The sequence below is a fragment of the Malaya genurostris genome, chromosome 2 (assembly GCF_030247185.1).
Source record: "Malaya genurostris strain Urasoe2022 chromosome 2, Malgen_1.1, whole genome shotgun sequence".
Taxonomy (NCBI): domain Eukaryota; kingdom Metazoa; phylum Arthropoda; class Insecta; order Diptera; family Culicidae; genus Malaya; species Malaya genurostris.
This window is the reverse complement of record NC_080571.1, coordinates 161,633,042-161,651,891: the sequence shown is the minus strand read 5'-3', so window position 1 is coordinate 161,651,891 and position 18,850 is coordinate 161,633,042. Positions and strand designations below refer to the sequence as shown.

Here is an 18,850-nt window from a genome sequence, read left to right as displayed (position 1 = left end):
TTAAAATATGTTAGATGTTGAAAAAAAGCATTTATACGTAAGAATAATATATTAACATAAAAAAGATACCATAATTTTTATGCTTAAGCAATTGAAAGATGCCGACTATTAGAACGAAATTTGTATTTAAAAAAGCATTTCATTGACATGCTGTTTATTCAAAACATGCTCGGGTTCGCTTCGATCGATAAATCAGCGAAACATCGCTTTCTTCTTCAAAATAGTCGACTTTGTATGGAAAATTTAGCAAGCCGTTTGCTTGCTGATAAAACAAAACACATTTTTAATCATATATGATTGAAAATACGTGGGTTGATATATTCGAATACAAATAAAGATATAGTTTCAATCAACAAATTGAATAAGTTTAATAATTTATCCAGAAATGACTAAGCTGTAGATGTTTTTAACCAGACGCATAATTTTTCTTGACTTTTTAATTTTCACCCCCATATAACAAACAAAAATTATTTATAAAAAAAGGTTTCACATTAAAGGTTAAAGGTTCGCGAATCTAATTTGTTTTTTTGAGGCTTTCGAGCCTATCTTTATAAAAGACAAAAAACATATGAATATTTCGAAAGTTTCTAGATGAGACTTGTTTGAATGTATGATTTATCTAGACTTGAAATCAATTAGATTTTTCCAAGGAAAGTTGATTAAGTCAATGGCCAATGAAATTTAGATCAATCAAAAATCAGCTTCCAAAGAAGAACGTCAGAAACTGCCTATTGAACTCAGTTTAATGCAGGTTTGAAAATTTTTATATTTCCACACATTTTTTTGAATAATGATTAACTAAATCAAACAAAATGTGCAAAAGAATTTTTTTCGAAATCTTTGGTTGCAAATTTTAGGGTTTCAAGAACGTTATTTGAATAACAAATGTTACCTTGTGAAATACAATCACTGTCAAAAATATATTTATTAAACTGCAATCAACAACTATAGTGGAATTTGAAATTAAATGTTTTCTCGTTTCAAAATAACCGGTAAGGTCGGCATTGGTTACAAACTTATTAGGAATTCGCCACGATCCACTTGTCCCTAAAAATATTTCCTAGGTCTATCAAGAAAGGTGTGGCGTGCGGTGAAATTTCGTCTACCAGTTTTTATGAGGTAAAAAACTACATTAGTTTTTTACCTAAACTTACAACTCGCTGTTACAGTAAGATTGACAATTGATAACTCATAAAAAAAGTATTTTTCATTTCGACACATGTGCATTTTTAAGGAACGTTCGTGTGTGTGTTGTCAACAAAGAGGTCAGGATCCTAGCGATGGTTGTAGCGCTTTTGATCAAACTAGTCGCATATTTTTTCGTTACATTAACATTCTTTAATGGTTTCGAGATCGGATGTTTATTTTGTGAGTTACACGAAGTGTTGTTAAAATTTTCAGTTTTTTGACAATATCTGTCGCAATTGACCTTAAAAACAGAATATGATTTCAGACTTAGATTCCACATGGATAACCAACAAAGATATCGATATATTTGTGCAAGCGCATTCTCGTTTTATTCCAGTACACTAAGGTTATTTTTATGCGAATTTTCATAGTTAGGCGTTTTTTTTATGCAAAATTTCAGAGATATGAAGTTTTTTATGCAAATTTTCAGAGATATGCGGTATTGACGTTTTTTATTAATAAAACGTGATTATTTCACCTAGCAGTAAGATGTTACCTTTTTTATTAATCCGCATGTGTTTTTTGTATGGATATTCTCAGGAGTTTTAGTTCTCATGACATCATTTAAAACGAGGATAATTAAAAAATTATCGTCGTTTTAAACGTGAAATGGAGATTTTAATCACACATTACCCTGTAATGCCGAAACTGCAAATCGTATCGAATTTCAATCTTAACGTGTGACAATCGATTGAACATTCCATGAGATGTCAAAGTAAGTTCCACAGTTTGTCGGCATCATTTATGTGGAAACAGCCGGTATTTAGGAACTAGCATAACCCAAGATGATTAGAATGGCTTTAAACAATTTACATTTTCCGAGTTTAAACGTGGTCGTACCGACACAAATGACGCGGAACGCTCGGGTAAACCTGTGGAAGCCTTTACACCCGAAAATGTTAGCGAAGTGACAAAAATTGTAATGAAAGATCATAAAGTGAAGCTCCGTGAGATTGCTGAGATGACACAGATATCATATGGAAGTGTATTTACTATCCTTCATGAAAAATTGAGCATGAAAAAGGTTTTTTCCAAGTGGGTGGCCGCGATTGCTTTTCATAGAACAAAAACAGCAACGTGTCGATGATTCAGAAAGCAGTTTATCGAAAAAAAAAGAAACGTTGGAAAAAAAAAACGTTTATCGAAAAAAACGAACGTTAGGGTGATTACGTTCATCAACATAATCACCCTAAAAAGTTATTATGATTAAAAAAAAAAATATGCAAACAAATTGTTGTTTGTTAGTCTCGGGACTTACTGATCCATGTGCTTCCAATACTGATGCGTCTTCGTATTTCACGTCTCACATTGTTGTCAACCGTTAGTAAGGATCCGAGGTTCCGCTTTGTTTTCGTTGCATTAACCACCAGTCGCTGCCACGCGTTTCAGGCGTGTGTACGACTCTGTCACCGTTCCAAAATTTCTCGCGATAAAGTCCATGTTATCCGTAAAGCATACGAATTGACTGAATTTTTCGAAAATCGTATCCGGGCTGTTAAGCCCGGCTCGTCGCATTACACCTTCCAAGGTAATGTTGAATAGTAGGCATGAGAGTCCGTCACCTTGTCAAAGTCCCTGGCGAAATCGGAATTAACTGGATAGTTCACCCGAAACACTTACTCAAAGTCCATCGTCAGCTTCCCAGGAAAGCTGTTCTCGTCCATAATTTACAATAGCTCTATGCGGTTGAAACAATCGTATAATGCTTTGAAGACTATCGTTATGTTTGTTTTATGCTTTCGGGAACGGGTATTCAAGGCAGTTTATAGGCCATTGATGAAGCCGGTTTGACAGCTTCCTACGAACTCATTCGTTTTAGGTGATAGACGTCGGAAGATGGTCTTTGATAGCACTTAGCAGGCGGCATTCAGAATTGTGATCGACGGGAAGCTCTCGTATTCCTAATAATCGCCTATCTTGTGAATGAAACAAATAACCCCTTTCTTCTACACCTCAGGTAGCTGTTCGGTTTCCTAGATCCTGACTATTAATCGTTGCAAAAACGTAGCCAACTTTTCTGCGACCATCCTGATGAGTTCAACTGCGATTCCAGCTTTACCAGCTGCTTTGCTGGTTTTGAGCTGGAACTTCACTTCCCTCAGTGCGGAAGCTGGATCATTTTCGTCTTCAGCTGCAGTTCCACGAACTGAGCCAATCTTGATGAATTCAGCGATGTCATCCTTACCAGCTGCTTCTCTGGTTTTGAGCTGGAGCTTGGCATCCTTAACTTCCCTCAGTGCGGAATCTGGATCATTTTCGTCTTCTGCTGCAGTTCCACAAACTGAGTTAGCCCTTTTTCGTCGCAGAGGTAATTGCCATTGGTCTCGATTCGTATTATTCTCTCGCTGATTTTCCGTTGCACAATTTTTATTCCAACAGGGTCGCAGGGCGGGACACCAACCCCTTAAATTTGCGGAGGACCATAGTGCACAATTGAGCCCGAAACACTTACGCAGAGTCCATCGTTGCTATGATCATTCTAGACAGCTTCCCAGGAAAGCTGTTCTCGTCCATAATTTTCCATTGCTCTATACGGTTCAAACGTATGATGCCTTGAAGTCGATAAACAGGTAATGCGTTGGGAACGGGTATTAAAAGCAGTTTTGGAGGCCATTGATGAAGCCGATTTGACGGCTTCCCTCGAATCCATTCGTTTTAGATAATAGACGACGTCTTTGATAGCAGTTTGAAGGCGGTATTCAGAATTGTGATCGCCCGAAAGCTCTCGTATTCCTAATAATCGCCTATCTTGTGAATGGGACAAATAACCCCTTTCTTCTACTCCTCAGGTTTCCTAGTTCCTGACTATTAATCGGTGCAAACACGTTGCCAATTTTTCTGGGCCCATCTTGATGAGTTCAGCTGCGATGCCATCCTTATCAGCTGCTTTGTTGGTTTTGAGCTCGATCTTGGCACCCTTAACCTCAGGGCGGAAGCTGGATCATTTTTGTCTTCTGTTGCACTGGCGTAGTCGTCTGCTCCGTAATCTTAAACCTATTTAATTCCTACGTTCTCCGCGCAGTTCAGGTGCTTATCGAAGTGCTACCTTTTAATCACCTCGCGTCCATCCGCTAAGAGGCTCCTGTCCTTATCCCTGCGCATTTCGGCGCGCGGCACAGGGCAGTTTCGGTTGCTTCAATCGCGAGTTTTGGGCGCAGTTTCAACATCACCAGATAGTGGTCGGAGTCGACGTTAGCGCAACATTCCTGCCGGTGAAGTGCCTTCCATCAATCAGAACGTGATTGATTTGCGATTCCGTCTGCTGTGGTGATCTCCAGGTATAACCTATGTTGGAAGGTGCCACAAATGGCCATGTTCTTGCAAGCGGCAAAATCGAACCGTTTTCGTTTGTCAGCTGTTTTCGCTGAACTTTGCAATCGTCGGTCTGAACTCCTCCTCGAGGCCTACCTGAGCGTTTAGATCTCCTATGATGATCTTGACGTCGTGGCTTGGGAAACAATCGTACTCGCGTTTGAGCTGCGCGTAAAATGCATCCTTGTCATCATTGAGGCTTCCGGAATGAGGGCTGTGCACGTTGATTATGTTAAAGTTGAAGAAACAGCCTTTGATCCTCAACCAGCACATTCTTTCGTCGATCGGCCACTAACCGATCACGCCTTTCTGCCCATCACGATGAAAGCTGTTCCCAGATCGCGGGTATTGCCGCAGCTCTGGTAGATGGTGTGATCACCTCTAAACGTTCAACCATAAATATTGTTCAACTCACCTCCTGTAGGGCAACGATGCCGAACCGCGGTCCTTTAGTAGATCGACGAGTATGCGGGTGCACCCTATTATTAGATCGGCAGTTTCACGAACTGAGCATTTAATCACAATAGCTAACGCTGTTTCTCGTTTTATAACTTTTATATGAATACTAGTTATAATGTTATGTCAAATGTTTATTCGAATTTCGATTTTGAAATATTTAAATATAACTTTGTTATTCTGTCAACTTTTTAGTTTCATAATATAATCTTTTTCTACTCACAATTACTCTTTTTTATCTAATCCGTGTAGTAAAGACTGTCCCAAAGAGTATGGACGCTCTTTGATTTCGCTGTAAATAATTTACAAGTGTTATATATTCAAATTTTATTTGATATACTACATAATATTATTCTAAACATTTGCTACTTAGCCATAGTAGACTAGCTGGATCACATTCTTGCCAACGTTCCTCATTAAATTCCGCCTTCTCGCACCGTATAATGTCGAGGTCCCGGCAATGATTTCTTATCAAATTTAACGTAGGTTTCGTCTTCCATGATTATGCAGTTCAAAATTCCAGCAAGAATCGCATTATACAGCTTTTGAACCCTCGGTCTGATCGTTGCTTCTTGTTTCGGACTACGTTTTGTTTTTTTCTGCTTTTTATAGGTTCGAAGATTCAAACGTTCTTTAGCACGAAGTGCCCACTTTTTTGGCCACATCCCGAACTGAAACCTCCTTCTTTTGCTCAAACGCCTTCAGTATACGTTTATCCAACTGTGGATTAGCAGAACCACTTTTTCAACCCCTTTTTCAGTTCGTCCTCAAAGGTGTTACTCTCACCGAACTTCCTGATTGCATTTCGCACTTACTCCTTCCATTTTTGCTATCTTTCTCAGTGACAGTCCACGATCTGTGTACACAATTTTTCAACGTTGTTCTGCTGAAATTCCACGCATTTCGTAACAAACTAATGAAAATCAATAAACAACTGAACAAATGGTTAGAGAAGAGTGTAAACAACAGGACGCAGCCGTGAAAATTGACAGAAATGAACAAATGGCAGCGGTTATACTTATACTTTAGGTATTTACAATTCAGAGATATTTGCATAACCGATGGCCAATAAAATTGAGATCAATCAAAATCAGCTGCTGAAAAAGAACGTCAGAAACTGCCTAATGAACTCAGTTAAATGCTGAGGTTTGAAAATTTTTATATTTTCACACATTAATCTAAATAACTATATCAACAAAATGTGCAAAAGAATTTTTTTTCGAAATCTTTGGTTGCAAATTTTAGGGTTTCAAGAACGTTATTTGAATAACAAATGTTACCTTGTGAAATACAATCACTGTCAAAAATATATTTATTAAACTGCAATCAACAACTATAGTGGAATTTGAAATTAAATGTTATTTTCTCGTTTCAAAATAACCGGTAAGGTCGGCATTGGTTACAAACTTATTAGGAATTCACCACGATCCCCTTGTCCCTAAAAATATTTCCTAGGTCTATCAAGAACGGTGTGGCGTGCGGTGAAATTTCGTCTTCCAGTTTTTATGAGGTAAAAAACTACATTAGTTTTTTACTAATGTAGTTTTTTACCTAAACTTACAACTCGCTGTTACAGTAAGATTGACAATTGATAACTCATAAAAAAAAAGTATTTTTCCTTTTGACACATGTGCATTTTTAAGGAATGTTCGTGTGTGTGTTGTCAACAAAGAGGTCAGGATCCTAGCGATGGTTGTACCGCTTTTGATCAAACTAGTCGCAAATTTTTCCGTTACATTAACATTCTTTAATGGTTTCGAGATCGGATGTTTATTTTGTGAGTTACACGAAGTGTTGTTAAAATTTTTTGTGTTTTGACAATATCTGTCGCAATTGACCTTGAAAACAGAAAATGATTTCAGACTTAGATGCGGATATCGATATATTTGTGCAAGCGCATTCTCGTTTTATTCCAGTACACTAAGGTTATTTTTATGCGTTTTTTATGGGAATTCTCAGAGCTAGGCGTTTTTTTTATGCAAAATTTCAGAAATATGAAGTTGTTTTATGCACATTTTCATATTTATGCGGTATTGAGGTTTTTTTTAAATAAAACGTGATTATTCCACCTAGCAGTAAGATGATACCTTTTTTATTAATCCCCATGTGTTTTTTGCATGGATATTCTTAGGTGTTTTAGTTCTCATGACATCATTTAAAACGACGATAATTAAAAAATTATCGTCGTTTTAAACGTGAAATTGAGATTTTAATAACACATTACCCTGTAATGCCGAAACTGCAAATCCTATCGAATTTCAATCTTAACGTGTGACAATCGATTGAACATTCCATGAGATGTCGAAGTAAGTTCCACTTTAGAGTTTTTCGGTATCATTTTACTTCCACAGCCGGTATTCAGGAACTAGCATAACCCAAGATGATTCGAATGGCTTTAAACAATTTACATTTTCTATATCGATATGAATTTTAAAAACTCATCATTTGTAATTCCAGAATTTTGTATAAGTCCTTAAATCCGGATTTGTATTTTTTATGGGATCTAAATTTTTGTTTTCAAAGTTCAATTTGGCGAAAATAATCAAGAAATTTTGAGAAAATGATTGAGCCAAACAGTTTACATCTTGTATATCGATATGAATTTCAAAAACTCATCATCTGCAATTCCAGAATCGGATGAAATTCACAAATTTTGTATGGGACCTTAAGTCCGGATTTGTATTTTGTATTTGTTTTTGAAGTTCAATTTAGCGAAAATGATCGAGAAATTTTGAGAAAATGATTGAGCTTAGAGAAACGATTTGATACTGGAACCGGAATTCCAAAATCGATGTAGCCAAAATTAGTTAAATGTAAATATCTTTGAAAAATTGTTGTGAGAATTAAAATTTAGGGGTACATTCCGAAATAAAAAAACGAATACCGCTTAAACTGAAATAAATTTATTTGGCAATCGATCCAAATCTGCCAACCCGATAAACCTGATTAATTGATGCGAAATGGACATTTTTATACTAATCACCCTGTATCTCCTAAACCAGAAGTTGGTTCTGACAAAAAAGAAAAAAATTTATGACCTCTTACTTGAATCATAATTGATTCTTAGATTTCATTTGAATCTTAGATCGGTTTACCCATCTACGAGAAAAATAATTTGCATTATTTTATTTTCCGCAATCAGAAGTCGGATCCAAACGTAATTCAGTAACCTTGTTTGGGAGTATACAACTTTCCATATGAATCTGAATTTGTATTTTAGCCATCTCCGAAAAAATTAAGTGAAATAATTTGTCACACACGCATTTCCTCTCGACGAACTGATTCGAAAGGTATGTTTTTCATGGAATGGACAGTAAACTTATGGAACTGCTTTCAACTCGAAAATTGTGCCATCATCTGGTTTACATATCATGTTCGAAACACGATTTTTTATACTTTAGCAAATTGTCATGAGAAATTTTGATTTTTGTATAAAAAATCGTGTTTCTCTTTGCTCCCAAGCATTGCTTTGTTATAAGCGCTCAAAACTCCTACTGCTAGAATAGGGAAAAAAGTCGCTTATAGAGAAAAAAATCGATATCTCCGTTAAAAATGGACGGATTTTAACAATCTATGACTTGTTATCCAACATTACCGTGCGGAATCTAAGCATAGAAACATATTTTGTTTTCAAGGTCAAATGTAACAGATACTGTCGAAAAACTGAAAATGTTGACATAAAACTTCGTATAACTCAAAAAGTAAACATCCGATCTCAAAACCATTCAATAGCGTTCTGGGTGACGGGGAGACCCTTCATTGGCGACTAGTTTGATCAAAATCGATTCAGCCATCTCTGTTCGTGTGTGTGTTGTCAACAAAGAGGTCAGGATCCTAGCGATGGTTGTACCGCTTTTGATCAAACTAGTCGCAAATTTTTCCGTTACATTAACATTCTTTAATGGTTTCGAGATCGGATGTTTATTTTGTGAGTTACACGAAGTGTTGTTAAAATTTTCAGTGTTTTGACAATATCTGTCGCAATTGACCTTGAAAACAGAATATGATTTCAGACTTAGATGCGGATATCGATATATTTGTGCAAGCGCATTCTCGTTTTATTCCAGTACACTAAGGTTATTTTTATGCGTTTTGATGTGGAACACATCTTTATTAGGGGTGCAAATCACAAACTACACGTAGAAATGTGGTCAGGTTTTAAACACTTACAGCTCAGTCAGTTTTGTATCAATTATTAATATTATTTCATCATTTGATAGGAAATATTTCTACGTATTGATTTGAATGTTCATAGCCATGTATTTTGAATTGTATATCATTGAAATGTTGATTAATAGCTAGCAGTGTCCTATTTTGTCTGCAAAAAATCTCCAGCATACCGGATTTCCCTGCCATAGTCGACGGTTTTGAAGGAGTAAGCGATGTATCTAAGAGAGAGCATCGCTCTGATTGGTCAATCGATGCAAAAGCGAAGCTGTTGGAAGCACGCGAATCTATAAATAGAAGCGAAATTAAAGCTAACGTTTCAGTCCTTCTCGCAGCAAGCTAGAGGTAGGTTGCTGCTAGACAGCAAGAGAGAAACGCCATAAAACGATTTGAAGCTTTAAAAGCTTGCTGTGCGTATTACATTTCTCTCCATTCTCTCTCGTAAATGTATAAAAAGACTCACGATGTGTCCGGGTGGCCAAGAAAGTTTTGATATTTTCGGTTACAAGTTTGATTACATCACATAAAATCCAATAAAGCTACCGCTTGTTTGGCAACCTTGCTGAGCCGATTTTATTCCTCTCTCATGTTTCGTTACGTTACCAGGGAACTAAAATGGCGCCACCATACAAATCGACTAACCTTTACAAAAATAACTTTCCCTTCACTTTTATCGCGACAACATATATGTTTTTATGCACTAATCGCATCTAAATGAAATTATCTAGACATTGTCAGGATAGATTTTTGATCCATGCTTTTGAAGGCAAGATATTCAGTGAACAATTTGAAAGACGGCGTTTTCAGCTGTACAATTCTTCCTTCAGAAAAAAGACTTTCCCGACCGCTAAAGTCAAACAATCATTCTGAAATTTTCACAGAATAATCTAAACTAATCTTCTACGAGATTGTCAGTTGGGTTTTTTGATAGTCGTCACCGTTTCTGAGAAAATCAGATTTGAAGCGTGAAAATAGCCCTTTAAAACGCCCTAAAACACACTAGTCTCAGCCCTTAATTGGTATGCTCTGATCTTGTGTCATGCAAGCTCGGAATTCCTTGTTATGTCGTTTCCCCATGAGAAATTGACAACTACCTCTGGATAAATTTTGAGTGCTTAAGATTAATTTCTAATTTATATTAGATGAACTCGATTGATAATGAGAAACAGTTTATCGCTTCAACCGAAATCGCAGAATGGTAGAGAAACTTAACGCTAAAAAATTGCTTGCATTATAAACTTGAACACAAGCTTGGCGAAGAGAAGCTTAAATATCGAAATCGCAAGTATGTACAAACATATAATTGCATACATTTGGGATATTGGTGTAATTTCGTCGGTCATAAAACAAATGCAAATCAAGACAAATGATGTTCGGTGTTGGTTCGGATTGATTGAACTTTTTGATTGTAGATCATTAGAAATTTTGGTTGCCTTGTTCCACATCAACGGTTCGAACAACCCCATGGGGCTGATCCTTGTAGTTTTTTATGGGAATTCTCAGAGCTAGGCGTTTTTTTTATGCAAAATTTCAGAAATATGAAGTTGTTTTATGCAAATTTTCATATTTATGCGGTATTGAGGTTTTTTTTAAATAAAACGTGATTATTCCACCTAGCAGTAAGATGATACCTTTTTTATTAATCCCCATGTGTTTTTTGCATGGATATTCTTAGGTGTTTTAGTTCTCATGACATCATTTAAAACGACGATAATTAAAAAATTATCGTCGTTTTAAACGTGAAATTGAGATTTTAATAACACATTACCCTGTAATGCCGAAACTGCAAATCCTATCGAATTTCAATCTTAACGTGTGACAATCGATTGAACATTCCATGAGATGTCGAAGTAAGTTCCACTTTAGAGTTTTTCGGTATCATTTTACTTCCACAGCCGGTATTCAGGAACTAGCATAACCCAAGATGATTCGAATGGCTTTAAACAATTTACATTTTCTATATCGATATGAATTTTAAAAACTCATCATTTGTAATTCCAGAATCACAAATTTTGTATAAGTCCTTAAATCCGGATTTGTATTTTTTATGGGATCTAAATTTTTGTTTTCAAAGTTCAATTTGGCGAAAATAATCGAGAAATTTTGAGAAAATGATTGAGCCAAACAGTTTACATCTTGTATATCGATATGAATTTCAAAAACTCATCATCTGCAATTCCAGAATCGGATGAAATTCACAAATTTTGTATGGGACCTTAAGTCCGGATTTGTATTTTGTATTTGTTTTTGAAGTTCAATTTAGCGAAAATGATCGAGAAATTTTGAGAAAATGATTGAGCTTAGAGAAACGATTTGATACTGGAACCGGAATTCCAAAATCGATGTAGCCAAAATTAGTTAAATGTAAATATCTTTGAAAAATTGTTGTGAGAATTAAAATTTAGGGGTACATTCCGAAATAAAAAAACGAATACCGCTTAAACTGAAATAAATTTATTTGGCAATCGATCCAAATCTGCCAACCCGATAAACCTGATTAATTGATGCGAAATGGACATTTTTATACTAATCACCCTGTATCTCCTAAACCAGAAGTTGGTTCTGACAAAAAAGAAAAAAATTTATGACCTCTTACTTGAATCATAATTGATTCTTAGATTTCATTTGAATCTTAGATCGGTTTACCCATCTACGAGAAAAATAATTTGCATTATTTTATTTTCCGCAATCAGAAGTCGGATCCAAACGTAATTCAGTAACCTTGTTTGGGAGTATACAACTTTCCATATGAATCTGAATTTGTATTTTAGCCATCTCCGAAAAAATTAAGTGAAATAATTTGTCACACACGCATTTCCTCTCGACGAACTGATTCGAAAGGTATGTTTTTCATGGAATGGACAGTAAACTTATGGAACTGCTTTCAACTCGAAAATTGTGCCATCATCTGGTTTACATATCATGTTCGAAACACGATTTTTTTATACTTTAGCAAATTGTCATGAGAAATTTTGATTTTTGTATAAAAAATCGTGTTTCTCTTTGCTCCCAAGCATTGCTTTGTTATAAGCGCTCAAAACTCCTACTGCTAGAATAGGGAAAAAAGTCGCTTATAGAGAAAAAAAATCGATATCTCCGTTAAAAATGGACGGATTTTAACAATCTATGACTTGTTATCCAACATTACCGTGCGGAATCTAAGCATAGAAACATATTTTGTTTTCAAGGTCAAATGTAACAGATACTGTCGAAAAACTGAAAATGTTGACATAAAACTTCGTATAACTCAAAAAGTAAACATCCGATCTCAAAACCATTCAATAGCGTTCTGGGTGACGGGGAGACCCTTCATTGGCGACTAGTTTGATCAAAATCGATTCAGCCATCTCTGAGATCTCGACCTATTAGTTGACAACACACACACACACACACACACACACACACACACACACACACACACACACACACGCGCGCGCGAACATTTGGCATCCGGGACACGGAAAATTTTACTAAAGCTTGAGCGAATTCTATACCTATTTTTTATATATAAAAAACGTGATTAACACTCCTAATACCAAGCCTAAAAAAGTTACGCGAAGCATCAAGCCTCAGAAAAAGTTGGAACGGTAACTTTGAGCTACCATAGCTCAGTTGTTACTTGACCAATTTCGATAAATTTTTCACCCTCGAATTTTGGGAAGTTTGTGGATTTAACTATATCATTATTGGCAATCTTTTAGGAAAAACTAATGAAAATCAGATTTTTCCCGTTCCAAGTTTTTTTTTTTTCGAGCTTAAAACGTGCCCTATCTGCATTCATGCGGTACCTGCATCGCGAATCGGATATTGAGAACTTCAACTTTACCGAGTCATAACTTTGTTGTTAGTCAACCGATCTTCAAAATTTGTTCACCATTGGAAAAGTAATACTCCCAGAAATAAAATGCACTAAAAAACCGAAAAATTGGGTTATCTACTCAAAGTTATAATGAAAACTGTAGATAGATGACCTAAGAAAAGATGAGACTTTTTACTATGATCGGAAATATCTCGAAATTCAAAGCGATGACCTATATATTTTTATACATCATTCGATTGCTAGTGATACCAGCTACAATTTTTGCTCAACTACCATTCCTGTACAATCAAAAGAAAACTTTAAAAAATCGATGAATTTATAAATATATATGAATTTTTCATTTTTTTTTCACATATTTGTATATAACTCAAAAATTGAAGCGATGACATTTTTTTTATTCAAAATATTGGAATCATTACCAGAAACAATGTATTGATGATCAAAATTATATATCCGTTCAAAGAATCTCAAGAAATTTGGTACAAATACAGAGAATTTGTATTATTGGGAAAATTTTGCCAAACAACATGAAATCTAAACTTTAAAATTTTAGTACATATATTTTTTTATTATTTTAGATGGAAGGTTATTATGAACAAAATTTACTAAAAAAAACTGAAACTTGAATTTCACTGAAAATTTTAAAATTTTTAGTAAATAACCTAAAACTCTTAAAATATTTTTGTATTGGACAAACGATCTAAACAATTTTTATGCACAACACAAACGCATTTGATAACTACTAAAATTCTGGTTTTGTTGTAGGTTTGCCGTAGAATCTCAAAAAATAGATAAAAGATCGGAAATTTTAAAATTTCCGAGTTAAATTGCATTGCACAGTGGTCCGGATCAACAATTTAGGGGGCTTTGTGGCTTAACCTTATACTTTAGAGCTATGATGTCTTCAAAACAAATGATCAGTGAAGATAAACCATATGTCGATGTACATGGTATTAGGGTGGCTCTTATTATATTGGTGATCCGAAACTTATTTTCCGGATGTATTGAGATAGAGGACTGCATTTTTCGGCAAAACTGTAGATAAACTTATATCGAGCAGCTTTGCTGAGGACATCATAGTAGTATCTGCAACGGTTTTAGTGTTACAGCTATTTTTAAAGAGTAACTTAGGGTGTTCCTCAAAAAATCAGATTTTTTGCTCTAGCATTTATATTTTTCTCTTTTCGTATCGTATCTTTGAACATCTTTTAGAGTTTGTTAAAACTGGCGTGTTCAGGTAGCGATTTCTGAACCGAAGTTTAGAGCAAAACTAGTTCAAAAACAGGTTATTTTTAAACTGCTATATCTAACATTGAGGAAAACGAAAAAAATCCGTTTCTTGTATTTGACAAAAAATATTTTCGAGCATGTTTATAAAAAAAGGCGGAGGAGATATTTTTTAAATTTTTTTCAAATTATGTTCATACATTGGATTTTTTCATAGAAAAATATTCGTATCTGTCATTTATTAGCTATATAAGGTATTTTTGTCTTCTAGAGTGTCAAATTAATTCAAGTGCATATTCGGGAAGAAATCGTTCTGCATTCTTCGGGGAATGCAGAATGGTGTCGCTTTTGTACAATCTCTAACGCCTCTCGGTGGTTGAAGGATCAACCGTGCATTTTGGCACCTGCAAATCGTTCAGCATCCTTTCGGGGATGCAGGTCGAGTTATTTCTTTATGTTTTGTGCTGTTTTCCCACCTCACCCAATTCTCAATTCCATTCCATGTTCCTTTTATCCTTCCCTTCCCATCAGGAAGTTGATGTGAAGCTACGCAAGGCACGAATCTCCAAATAACTAGGGGAACATGCCACTTGAGCCAATTAGTTCTGATAACATAGGTGCAGGGTTTCATTCAGTAAAAAGCATTCAAACGAAGAGGTTGTTTTTCGAGACGAAGATAACTGTAAGCTGCGAATAGATTGGTTGGTAGGTGCTAATCGCAAAGGCAATACTTGGGGCGATTCCAGTTTCATAAGTGCCTGAAATAGTGGAACTCACTTCACTGAGAAATATGGCCTAACCGATTTGAGAACTGTTTCAATTTGTAGGTTACACTAGTTCATGCACTAGCTTTCATGTTTTTCAAAAATCAAACAAAACTGTTTGAAGAATACATTTTTATATGAGAATAAGAGAGATATGAGAAAGGCATCATTACACAAATAGGTGGATAAAAACAAGTTTCACTTAATTTCGTATGATTTTTGTGCTAAATTCAGAATTCTACTTTTTCTAAATTGTTTACTAATAGAAAATTCAAATAATTTTCGAATTCTATACATACCGAAATAATTCTAAGTTTGTGATATTTAAATTCTAATATTCTATCGATTATAATTGATGTCGTTTATGATAGCGGAAAATTTAAGATATATTTTTTTGTTCTCAATTGCTAGTAAAACATAAAAACAAGCAATATTTTTTTTTTAATTTTAGTTGGTTTCTTTGGTCATGGGTTAGTATATGGAATTCGTATAAATTTACGTTCTATTTCTTTTTGTACAAAGCCATTGAAATAATTTAAAATTTTCGTGTGGTCACAAAATTTATTTTATTAATAGAAACAAATTCTACGTCTCTTTGAAACAGATAAAATCAAAACGGATTCCAATATTTTCACTTTGATTTGCAGAAACGTTATACGCAATATATATCAGAAATTTTGAAATTTCCAATCTTCTACCGAGTTTCTGAGATTTTACGGAAAACCTAAAACAAAAAAACCTAATTTTAGTAGTTAACAATTCCGTTTGGGCTGTGCATAAAAATTGTTTAGATCTTTTGTCCAATACAAAAACATTATTATTTTTAGAGTTTAGGTATATTTACCAAAATTTTTAAGATTTTCAGTGAAATCCAAGTTTCAGTTTTTTTGTAAATTTTGTTCATAATAAATTTCCAACTAAAATAATAAAAAAATATATGTCATAAAATTTCAAAGTTTTGATTTGTTTTTTTTTGGCAAAATTTTTCCAATAATAGAAATTCTCTGTATTTGTACCAAATTTCTTGAGATTCTTTGAACGGATATATAATTTTGATCATCAATACATTGTTTTTGGTAATGATTCCAATATTCTGAATCAAAAAAATGTACATGTCATCGCTTTAATTTTTGAGTTATATACAAACATGTGAAAAAAATTGAAAAATTCATATATATTTATAAATTCATCGATTGTTTAATGTTTTCTTTTGATTGTGCAGGAAAGGTAGTTAAGCGAAAATTGTAGCTGGTATCACTAGCAATTGAATGATGTATAAAAATATATAGGTCATCGCTTTGAATTTCGAGATATTTACGATCATAGTGAAAAGTCTCATCTTTTCCTAGGTCATCTATCTACAGTTTTCATTATAACTTTGGGTAGACAACCCTATTTTTAGTTTTTTTCAGTGCATTGTATTTGTGGAAGTAGTACCTTTCCAATGGTGAACAAATTTTGAAGATCGGTTGACTAACAACAAAGTTATGACTCGGTAAAGTTGAAGTATTCAATATTTTCTATGCGACGATTATGCCAAAGGAAAGAAAATTGGAAAACAGATAGGGCATATTGGGGGCGTGAAAAAACTTGGAACGGGAAAAATCAAATTTTCATAGGTTTTCCTTTACCAATCATCTGCTACAAAGTTTTGGAATCAATCTACGAACTTCACAAAATTCGAGGGTGTAAAATTTATTGAGATTCATTGAAAAACAGCTGAGCTATGACAGCTCAAAGTTACCGTTCCAACTTTTTTTGAGGCTTGGTATTTGGAGTGTTAATAAACCTAGCAGTGCGATGATACCTTTTTTATCAATCCGCATATGTTTTTTGCATGGATATTCTTAGGTGTTTTAGTTATCATTATTTAAATTACCGTCGTTTTAAGCGGCAAATTGAGATTTTAATCACTCATTACTCTGTAATGTCGAAATCGTATTGTATTTCAATCTTAACGTGTAAAAATCGATTGAACATTCCATGAGATGTCGAAGTAAGTTCCACTTTAGAGTTTTTCGTCATTGTTTATGGTACTTCCAGAGAAGTAACATAACCCAAAATGATTCGAATGGCCATAAATTAATACGTCAAGCAATTTACATCGGTATGAATTATAAAAACTCATCATCTGTAATTCCAGAATCGGATAAAATTCACCAATTTTGTCCTTCAATTTGAATTTTTGTTTTTGAAGTTTGATTTGGCCTTTTTGAGAAAATGATTGAGCTTTGAAAAACGATTCGATACTGAAAACTTAATTCTAAAATCGGTGTAACCGAAATCAGTTAAGTTCACCTGAGGAGTGTGTAGGCATCTTTAAGAAATTGTAGTGAGAAATAAAATTTGGGGGTAAATTTCGAATCCAAGAACGAATACCGCTTAAACTTAAATAAATTCATTTGGTAATAGACTATCCAAATCTGCCAACCCGATAAACCATATTAATTTATGTGTTTTTAAGACCTCTCATTGGAATCATAGATGATTCTTAGATTTCATTTGAATCGATTATCCAAATCTGCCATCCCGATAAACCCTATTAATTGATGTGTTTTTAAGACCTCTCATTGGAATCATAGATGATTCTTAGATTTCATTTGAATCGACTATCCAAATCTGCCAACCCGATAAACCATATTAATTTATGTGTTTTTAAGACCTCTCATTGGAATCATAGATGATTCTTAGATTTCATTTGAATCTAAGATCGGATCTAATTGAAGTGAATTGCATTATTTTAATTTTGTTTCATATATCTTCCTGTGGTTCCGCAATCAGAAGTCAGATCGAAACGTAATTCAGGAACCTTGTTTGGAAGTTACTCATATTTCATATGAATCTGAGTTTGTAGAAAACGGTTTAGCCATCTCCGAGAAAATTGAGTGAAAATATTTGTCACGCACGCATTTGCTGATCTCGACGAGCTAAGTCGTATGGTATATGGAAGTTATGTTTTTCTAGCATTAATTGTTGTAAGCAGCAGTCAATATAATTATGGAATTGCTTTCAACTCAAAAATGCTGATATCATCTGGTTTACATATGCCATATTCGAACGATTATGTTGCCAAAAACGAACCGTGCTAAAATCGGTCCAAGGCAAATTGTCATGAAAGTATTTTTGTTAGTTAGAAACAATTGTATGTAACAGTATAAAAAATCGTGTTTTCCGTTGCTCCCAAGCATTTCTTTGCCAGACAGCGCTCGAAACTTCTACTGCTGGAATAAGGGGAAAAGTCGTTTACACAAAAATTTCGATAAATTCGATATTTGTAAGGTATGTTGTCAACAAAGAGGTCGAGATCTCAGAGATGGCTTGACCGATTTCGATCAAACTAGTCGCAAATCAAAGGTCTACCCGTCATTCTAAACGCTATTAAATGGTTTTGAAATGGAATGTTTACTTTTTGAGTTATACAAAGTTTTATGTCGAATTATTTTTAAAAATATCTGTCACTAAGTCTAAAATAATATTTTGAAAACAAAATATTTTTTTAGACTTAGATTCCGAACGGCAATCTAAGTAATAATAATTAATAGTAATAGATTCTTAAAATTTATCCATTTTCAACGGGAATATCGATATTTATGTGTAAGCGACTTTTTCCTTTATTAAAGCAGTAGGAGTTTTGAGTGCTGTATGACAAAGCAATGCCGCAGCAATGGACCGATTTTAGCATGGATAATTTTTGGTAACATAATCGTTCGAATATGACATATGTGAACCAGATGATGGCAACATTTTTGAGTTGAATGAAATACTATAATTATATTGATTTAAATTTCTTACAGCAATAAATGCTAGAAGAACATAACACCCAGTTCGTCGAGATCAGCAAATGCGTGTGTGACAAATAATATCAATCAATTTTCTCGGAGATGACTCAACCGATTTTTACACACGCAGATTCATA

At 34.5% G+C, this 18,850-nt stretch overlaps 1 protein-coding gene across 6 annotated transcripts in view; it reads right to left on the bottom strand.

Annotated features, from left to right (window-relative positions):
• The window catches only part of LOC131431585 (transmembrane and coiled-coil domains protein 2), a 216,456-nt gene that overhangs the window by 106,085 nt on the left and 91,521 nt on the right, over positions 1-18,850 (bottom strand). The window lies entirely within an intron of this gene.